The sequence below is a fragment of the Oppia nitens genome, unplaced genomic scaffold, assembly GCF_028296485.1.
Source record: "Oppia nitens isolate AA-2021 unplaced genomic scaffold, nextdenovo-longstitch-racon4-pilon3 scaffold2_pilon_pilon_pilon, whole genome shotgun sequence".
Classification (NCBI taxonomy): Eukaryota; Metazoa; Arthropoda; class Arachnida; order Sarcoptiformes; family Oppiidae; genus Oppia; species Oppia nitens.
The window spans coordinates 3815663-3827145 of NW_026533210.1; positions in this window are offsets into that span (position 1 = coordinate 3815663).

Here is an 11483-nt window from a genome sequence, read left to right on the forward strand (position 1 = left end):
ATTTTTGTTGTTATTATAATCAATAGTATACAAGACTATTAATGGTGACAAAAATATTGACAGCTACATTATTTGGCACATACTATAAATGTGTGATTGAAATTTGTGGTAAAAATTTTTTTTCTGGTCAAATATTTGCTCACAAAATTTTTTTTAACAATATCTATCTAACATTTTTTTATGATTAATGAACAAAAAATTATAGCAGAATACTATACTATTAATATATTGGAGGCAATGACTTATCATAAATTGTATAGATTTAAGTCTAATATCGATATTTAATGTTATTAAAAGTTATTGATAGCTCAAAAATAATTTTTTGTATGTATGTGTGTGTGTGTTATTGATGATATGATAGATACTATACAATCAATAATTTGTTCAATAATATATTTAATGTAATTTTTGAACTTATTTTTGTTTAGTTTATAAGACATATTAACAAAAATTTTAATAATTACACACTTAGAGTAATTATTTTTATTATTGTTAGTAACAATTAACAATTTGTTACAATAAAAGATAAAATTTAGTATACTATTGAAAAACAAAAAAGCAATTTACATAATAATTAAATTAATACTAAATATGAACTAATAATCTTTAATATAATATTTATTTACACAAAACGTTAAAATATGTTAGTTTAATTAAAAATTTATTAAAACTTAAATATCTCAATTTAATTAGTTAATTTATGTGATTTATTTAATTATAACAATTAAAGTTAATGTGTAAATGTGCAATACATATCTATATTATTTAAAAAATATATTATATTATAGGAATATATTATTAAAATAGTATAGTAATATCGATTCAATTACTAATCATTTTTTGAATACATCTGTTACATAGCGATAACAATAATATCCATAATATTATTAGTATATATATATACACTGTATATACTATGTATTATAATTATATAGAAAAATATTTACTTAAATAGTTTTAAGAATATATATATTTTAATCTATTTATAGTTAAATATTTAACTATTTAAGTACGGATGAGTGTGTGTTTAATCTCTATGATACTTATAAATAGTTTTTAAATATATATATATATATTAATAGAATAATGTGATACTTATAATTTATAAGTTATAAATATAGTAACATAATCTTATATATATTTCTAGAATAATGTAAATGAAACTATGTTTATATTATAGATAATATTTTATTAAAGATAATTTTGTTGATAAAACATATAATTAAATAAAATTACAACATTATAATTGCAATTTATAAACGTTAATTAACTGTTATTAATAAAAGATATGATATTATATAATTATCTATTTATAATTGTCTGTTCATATTAAACTATATATATATATATATAGTATTATTGTTTTGTAAATAAAAAGTATTAATACGTGTTAAATACATTCTGTGATACTAAAAATAACTTATTTATTATATTTATTAGTATAATCTTAAAAATAAATTTTATAAACACTGATAGACTCAAATTCAGGAAATGAAAACTCAATAAAAGAGTCAATAAAGTAAAAAATTTAATATAAAATTAAAAGGTTTTCATCCATAAAAATTGAAAATAAAAAAATAATATTATGTTTAGTGAATATCATAGCTTATAGAGTATATGTAATATATGACGTAAATAGACACTTGAACTACATTTTTAAATTTTAAAGTTAGATCTAAATTTTTTGGTTATATTATTTATAAAAATATGGTTTATAAACTTTATAATGTTTTTATTAAATACAATTATTTTGAATTCATATTTTTTTTGAAAAACAAAATTATATAAAAACACTTTATAAAATTGTGACTATGTCTGCTATGCTATTAATATATAAAATTATTTATATATAAAACAATAAATAAAAATCTGTACATATTTCTAATTAACGTTATCACTATCAAACAGAGACAATAAACAAATAATTTTTACATAAAAATACAGTTATTTTTTATAATATATATACATATATCATATATTATCTAATTATTATAAAAAAAGTTAGTTTTGTCAACAAAGGAAAGTTTTATATAAATATTTATATTTATTTTTTATTTACTTTATACTACTAACTGTATTTTGATGATCTGATAGATATTTTGAGAATTTTTCTAAAATAATTGTTAATATTCTAAAAATATATTTAATATTTTACAATATAACGTGTCATTAGTTAAACAATTATAATCAATTGTTTTATACAATAGTTGATAGATAGTAATTAACAGTATTATAACATTAAGCCTAATAAATCCCGTTCACTTTAAACCTCCTTTTTATAGCAATTATCTCTTTTATATAAAAAACAAATATTCTCATAATATTTGACTTTTAAATAAGTAGTGTTAAGGCTTTCATATACTGTAAGCACTCATTACATGTTAAATGTAAAACATTTATAAGCAAACAAAAAATAATAAGAGAGAGAGTGAGTGAGAGAGAGAGAGAGAGAGAGAGAGAGAGAGAGAGAGAGAGAGAGAGAGAGAGAGAGAGAGAGAGAGAGATAATACGATTGAATAGTTTTTTACATTAACTTTTTTTATACGATGCCTAATATTAGCTTAATTTAGAGTCAAAACACAAATGATATAAAATAAGGGAACAATGAAAGTGATGGCAAATTGTAATATAAATAAATAAAAACAAGTGTATATATATACAGTACTGTATATGTGTGTGTGTATTATGGATGATAGAAAGATCAATACATGAATGAGATAACAATTTAATAGTAATATCAAACACAGCGACTGATAATACAATATCTATTCATACATTACATAATGCATACAATGATATAAGTGAAACTTTATTTATACATTATATAAGATTGCTAAACAAATATTAGTTATACAAATACAACTGTGTCTTAGATAGTGATCAATGAGCTAATCAACACACAACTAACATACTAAATGATTAACATATTATGCTTATATAAATATGTTTATATATTGTTATTTTTGTGTCTAAATAAGTTTTTTTTATATTAATCACCCATGTAATTTTATTTTAAAATAAAGTGTATTTATAATAATTCAAAAATATTTATGTTTGTTTATTATATATATAGTATTTCTATTTGTTATATTATGCTAATAATGTAATAATATATAGAGTATATTTTTTATTAGCAGTCAAATCTATCAAAAGTATTTAATTTAACTTACTTAAGCATAAACTTAACAATAATTTTATGAATCATTAACAATAATAATTTTGAAAAATACTTGAATATAAATAATAAATAAATAACATGATAGTAGACAACTATTATTATTATCATCATTATTTTTAGGCATACAAATGTTTATTAACGTTTAGAGCATATTATTATAGGTAATCGTTCAGAAAATTGTGCTCTTATAATGAATGCTAACTTATAATAGGCTATAAAATAAATGTTAGTTTTTTGGGTAAGAGAATTACATAGACTTACACACACACACACACACACACACACACACACACACACACACACACACACACACACTAATAGCCATTAAATATTGTTTGAGAAACTTATAAACACCGGTATGTTTCTAAAGATACATAATTTTCAGAGTTATTTTCAAAGCATATAATATTTGCGAAAGCATTCATTTATTATATTTTATCACTATTTTATTTCCTACTAAATATATTGAAAATTTTTATCTCACAATAAATGTAAATCTATATATATATTAATATATATAGGTAAGTTTACTGAATTTCTAATAACGTAGATTATATTCACTAAGTATATAGATTTATATTATAATGATTTTTACTAATAAATTAAAAACACAGTAAATAATAAATGTAGTTCTTATTGATATTGATTAATATTATAAATTATATTAATATAATTTCTAATAGATTTTACAATATAATTAATATTAATATAGTAAATATTATACTAATTTCTAAATATTTATATTTTAATAAAAATATCCAATGTAAATTTATATTTGTTTTACATAAATTATAAAATAATATACTAAAATATATGCATAGAAGTATAGAGTATTTTAAAATAAAATATTAAAAATTAATGTATACAACATTCTTAAAGAAAATTTTTTGTAAATTATTGATTAAGTTTATTATAATAATGTATTTTTTGTTAATAAAAAAACATTTTTAAAAATTAATGTTTGTATAAATTTACATTTTAAATAAAAATACAATACATCAATAATATTGATTATGTATTACAATGTATTTATTTTTCAAGCAATTATTTATAATTCTATAATATTATTGATCATAAAACTAAACATAATTATACGTTTTTATTTACTGTATATAATATGTATTGGATATAATTTATTTATTTTTATTTCTTAAAAAATGAAAAGATAAATAGATAGAAAGGTAAAAATAAATAAAAGTGAGTGAGTGAGTGAGTGAGTTAGTGAGTGAGTGAGTGAGTGAGTGAGTGAGTGAGTGAGTGAGTGAGTGAGTGAGTGAGTAGTGAGTGAGTGAGTGAGTGAGTGAGTGAGTGAGTGAGTGAGTGAGTGAGTGAGTGAGTGAGTGAGTGAGTGAGTGAGTGAGTGAGTGAGTGAGTTAGTGAGTGAGTGAGTGAGTGAGTGAGTGAGTGAGTGAGTGAGTGAGTGAGTGAGTGAGTGAGTGAGTGAGTGAGTGAGTGAGTGAGTGAGTGAGTGAGTGAGTGAGTGAGTGAGTGAGTGAGTGAGTGAGTGAGTGAGTGTGAGTGAGTGAGTGAGTGAGTGAGTGAGTGAGTGAGTGAGTGAGTGAGTGAGTGAGTGAGTGAGTGAGTGAGTGAGTGAGTGAGTGAGTGAGTGAATGAGTGAGTGAGTGAGTGGGTGGGTGGGTGGGTGAAAGAGAAAAAGAAAGAAAGAGAGGTAGAGGTAGAGGTAGAGAGAGAGAGAGAGAGAGAGAGAGAGAGACAGAGAGAGAGACAGAGAGAGAGAGAGAACACACCATTAAAAATGTCAAAACTTGTTAAGCTTTTGGTTGATTTTTTGACAATGACTTTAAAGAAGTTTGAAGTGAAAAATTATTAATATATAACATATGGGAATATATGTCATTAATTTTTGTCACAATATTTTTTTTGTTACAAAAAAACATATATCTATTTAATGTCATTTTCTATAAAATAAATGTCATAAACTTATAATAAAAAAAGCATACAATAGATAACACACAGTGTGTCCAAACAAAATATTTTTAACAAAACAAAAACAATAAACTTTTATATGTTTAGCTTCAATAAATATTTTCTATATAAAATATATTATTATTTTTTAATATAATTGCAATATTTTTACAATATTGAGCTATTTATATGTATTAGCTATATAAATGTTATTTAATATAAAACTATATAAATTGATACAAAACATTTAAATGGAAATTATCTACTATAAATATAATAATTTTTAAAAAACTAAATTGGATTAATGTTTGATATTTAATTGTATTAATATTTCTCATATATGTATATTTCTATATTTTATATTTAGTAATATTTGATATGTTATACATAATTTTGCACTTAAATTTAAGTACTAAATAAATACAAATAACATAAAAATAAAGAAATTAATATTTATTACAAGAAAAATGTATTTAGATATTAAAATTAATTCAAAATTTTATTTCTAAATAATTATATTTAAATGTTTTAAAGTTAAATTTTGATTTTGACAAATTGTTAAATTGTTAATTAATTGAATTTACATTATATTTTTTTTATTAATAAATTATTTATGATATTCTCATTAATATAAATTACATTTTGTTAGTTTTTCAAATCAAAATCTATTTTATTCTTACTATAAATTTAGTATTAATGTATAATTTATTCAATTATCTAATGAATATTGTTATTTATTTAAATCAATTTTGCTATTTTAATAATATTATTTTTTCTAAATAATTAAATAAATTAAAACCTATAATATAAAAAATTATAATTAAAATTTAAATTGTATTATAGCTAGACATTATAATTAAATAAAAAAATTTAATTTTTAAGAATATATATTAATATAAATATTTAATCTATTTTTCGATAGTTTAAAGAAAATGTGTTATTCAATGACTATGATAATAAATTAAGTTAATTACAAATAAAAAATTAACATTAGTTTTTGTTAAAATAATATAAATATAACTAGTATTTAAATTATTATTATTGAAATTTATTGAAATTTTATTATTAATTAATTTTTTTAATTAAGAAATTTTTTAAACAAATAGTTATATATATCGTATTTAATGACTAAAGTGAATGTCGATAAATACAGTTATTATTTGACTTTTAAATACCTGTGCGTCTCTTATATTATATAATGACTTATAGAAAAGTATTGTTTGTTTGCTGTATTTACAAACATAGACTGCAATTAACTGTTATCGAAAAGAGCACATCCATGTCTTAAGACGACTGTTTGCACCATTGCATGGATGAAAGCCTATGATATCGTTATATACATTCAATGTTTATTTGTCTCAATCAATGACTCGCTATTATTGCAAATGACAAACACATTGGACTTAATGTTTTGTTTAGTTTTTATCGCAATCTTTTATAAAGACATCAAACAAAAAAACACAATATGTATTGCTTTTATCAATACGTGTTGCACTGGTATTGTTTGTGTGTCCGGTTATATAAACGTATATCTATAAAGATATGTCCAAATAATATAAAAGCATACATTTCCTATTCGTCGACAACAAAACTCAATATCAACAACAGTTTCCATCAAATATTTTGTATGTCTTAAGCAATCAAAACCCATACCATCGTTGATGTCTTTTGCAGATATAATAATCAATTAGTAATTGTTTATAAGTTTTTGTGAGTCTTTTTTTCATTTTCAATAACATCTATTTTTTAACCATTTGTTAATAGAAATATATATATAAACACAAACAAAAACAAACAAAGTTAGAGACAAATAATTTATTTTTGTTGTAGTTAAACATATAGTTCCATAAACATACATACACATAAACATACATACACATAAACATACATACACATAAACATACATACACATAAACATACATACACACAAACACACACACAAACACACATAAATACATTGTTTAAACATTAATGACATTGACAACTGTTTTTTAAAAATATTATTTTTTGTTACTCATTATGTTTGATAATAAATGAACTGAATTTCATAGTTATTAATTTTATTTTCTGTATTTTAACTAAAATATACTATTAATAATTATTATTCCCTTAAATGTGATTTTCATTTGAACAATAAAATAAATTTATTGTAATAATGTATTTTTAATAATATATATATATATATAATATGCAACATAAGAAATAGTAAAGAATATGATATACTGTCAAATGATTTAAAAGTTTTATATTTAATATTTAGACGTCTCATTCATTTACATAGAAAACTGATAAGTAATTCCAATAGCGTATGACATGTGTGTCATTCAAACCAAATATATTGTGTACAACATTAGCAAAGACATGTCTTTCTTGCTTTTTTCCAACAGATATTTGTTTTCACATTTTATTTTACAAATCAAACCATGAGATAAATAGAGAGAGAGAGAGAGAGAGAGAGAGAGAGAGAGAGAGAGAGAGAGAGAGAGAGAGAGAGAGAGAGAGAGAGAGAGAGAGAGAGAGAGAGAGAGAGAGAGAGAGAGAGAGAGAGAGAGAGAGAGAGAGAGAGAGAGAGAGAGAGAGAGAGAGAGAGAGAGAGAGAGAGAGAGAGAGAGAGAGAGAGAGAGAGAGAGAGAGAGAGAGAGTATAAATAGTGAAATTTGTTCATTGAATTGAAAACTGATGAAAATGTAAAACGATTTTTTGATACTATATTATTTGAATACTATCTCTCTTTTTCTATTTTTTTTACTCAAATATATACTAATACTACTCACTCACACCGCTCTCTTTCAATGATGACTTATGTCAGCACCAGATATACAGTATATATATATATATATATATATATATAATTTATATAAATATATATTATAACTATTATTTTATTGGGTTTCCTACTATTTGATATCTAATAAGAAAAGATTTATATATAAATCTAAATCTAGATCACATGATTATTTTTTGTCAACATTATATTATAAAGTTATTTGCTATACATTATACACGTATATATATAAGTATTATACAACAAGTAATGACCGTTTTAGATCAACAAATTTTACGTTATTATTGTGAAGCAAATAATAAAGATAAAAATGTGATTCTTTTTTAATAAAAAAGGTTCATTATTTGTATTTAAATTTTAAAATTATTTGGATTAAGTTTTTCTACATTTTAACAATTATTATCATTTTAGAAAAAGACATTCAAATTTGACTAAACAAAATTTTTAATTATAGTGATTATTTAAATGTTATAATAATAAATTCCAATGTTATAATATTTCATTATATAATATTAGCCTAGATGATTGTTCAGAGAAGTTTTCAAAATTTTACTATTAATAATTAAAATTTTATAATAAAATAAATGTCAGAACTAAAGCTAAATTGTTCAGCATTATATTGATACATATAATTGTTAAAAATCTAAAGTTATCATGTCATCCGTCTGACAATATACTTGTCTTCATATGCCACATTGTTACAAATAGCTTGTTTCTTTTTAATAAAAAAAATATATAAATCAATATAAAGACTTATTGTAATTTGGTAAATCATGTACTATATTGAATAAAATTATGTCTAACTCTTTCTTTAAGTAAGATATATTTAATTTTATTTCATGAATAGTATGTTTATAGATATCTACTAATGATAAGTAGAATTATAAAATACAAATTTATATTTAAGTAGGTAATTTTATGTAAAAACTAATAAATTTTCGTTGTGTGATAATTTCAAAATATTTTATTATTTGTCTGAAAATATCTATCAATTTTATAATTATTATACCAATTGACATATATACTAATATATAATAAATAATTTATTTTTAATATTTAAATTTTCAGTAAAAAATAATTGAATTAATCTATGATGCTTATTTTATTTAAAAGTATGTGATTAAAAGCATTTAAAAAACAATGAAAGAGTCTGAATATAAAGTTATTGTCTGTTCTCAATATAGTCCTATTAGTGGACTATAAGATTAATTTTTAATTGTATTTTATAATAATTGTTTAAACAATTTACAATTAAAACTATAACATGATGTAAAAAATGTCATTTTTACTTTAGTGCAAAAAATAAATATGAAATTTAAAAAAAATGACCATGTTGATTTACCTAAATTTTAATCGATTATCAATGAAACAGATGTAAATTTTATGATTTTTTATCATTTGTAGTTTTTGAATAAATTTACTTTAAAAATTGTTATTATTTCGGCCATTACTTTATGTAGTTCCCTTATATATATATATATATATATATAAAGTGAAATAAAATACATTAGTTAAATACTGTATAGTAATCTTACATTGATACTGTTATATTCCCTATATGTATATACAGTACATACAGTATATACAAATATATAAATTATATATTATTAATATACAGTAATTTATATTATGTATCTATTCATCGACCCATTCATTTGGTTGCCTATTGTTATCTATCTTAACAATATTGTCACTTCAATCCTAAACTATAAACCATAAACAAGTGCTTATATTAATCAATTTACTTCAATATCTCAATCATTTTCTTTCTATCTCTCTCTCTCTCTCTCTCTCTCTCTCTCTCTCTCTCAAAATATCCACAAAAAAATAATGAGTTGTCGGTGCGATAAAATATATGTATAATATTGTCTTATAGATTCAATAATATCTATAAAAAAAATTATTGAAAAATACATACCAAATTATTTGTCTGAATTGAGACACAATTTTAATGATGCAATATCTATAATATCTATAATGTACTGTATTTTTCAAAAATTTTATTCATGATAAATAACAAAATTAATAATAATAAAAAAATTAAAAGTAAAGTGTATCTACAATCTAATTATAGTTTCTATTATTTAAAGTCATTGAACTCTAGATATTTAAAAGTAAAATTCAATTTTAAAACTTCAATTTACAAATTTCTATTATAAATAATATAGTTACTAAAATAAATAATATTATTCAAAATATAAATTTAATCTTTTATTGCAATTGTTATCATTGTTAGTATTATTATTATGTCTGTATAAATATATAAAAATATTTTTCTAATTTATTAAATTTGTCAAAAAATACCAAAATGACAATTTTGCAAAATAATATATTAAAATTATTATTATTATTATTATATATTATTCACAATAATCTAGTTATTATGTATAAAAATAACATCACAATTTTCTTTTATATAAAATAATTTTTTATATTAAAATTATATAAAAAACACTATTATATAATATAAAAATAACATATTAGTATTACGATTATTGATTTATTTGCTAATATTTAGTAAATGTGTGGTTATTAAAGATATAATTAATAATATCAGCTAAACTATTAGTTCAAAGAAATTTATATGAAAAATAAAGAAATAAATTAATTTCAATCAATTTTTTTGTTGTTAATAGCTTTATATGTTGTACTATATGTCTGATGAGTGACTCTCAAAGTGTGAGTTTTGAGTAATGAAGTGAAAGGTTTTAATATTATATATAATATAAATGAAAGTAAAATAAATGATACGTTTGTATAATAAATATAAATTAGAGACTCATTTTGTTGTAATATAACGTTTCAATTCAGTCATATTTTATCTTTTATCTAATATTTTTTGCACTATTTTATTACTTGACAAAAACCTGTTTGTGTGTGGATGTGTTGAATGATGAATATAACTTGCATTATAATTTATAAGTGCATCAATACATACACTGTTTATATATAGATTTATATTAAAAGTCCTATTAATAAGTGAGTTATAATTAAAAACAAAATTCATTTTTCATGCGATGAGAATTATATACAGTATATATATATATATATATATATATTAATGATTTAATGCAATTCAGCACAAAAATGCAAGTTTTTGTATATTTTTAGTGATAGTTTTATTTTTTTGTATAAAATATATATAATATAATATATAAAATATGTATACTATTTATAATATCTATTGAATATACTGTACATATGTATACTGGTGTTTGGCAAATGTTAGATAAAATTATATATATTTTTCTATTACTACAACTCTCGTTGCATACTATTAGAGAAACGGGATTTTATTTCTCCTCATCTCTCTCTCTCTCTCTCTCTCTCTCTCTCTCTCTCTCTCTCTTTCTCTCTCTCTATCTTTCTTTCTCTCTATCTTTCACTCACTTACTCACTCAACTCTCTGTTGACTCATTCACTCCAGTGATTGCTCTTACCATTTGATGGCATGTGCAACGAGTGCTGGTATGTGTATGTGACTGCAAAGGGATGCTATAAGAGAGAGAGAGAGAGAGAGAGAGAGAGAGAGAGAGAGAGAGAGAGAGAGAGAGAGAGAGAGAGAGAGCTAAATATGAGTGTAGAGAGTTTAGT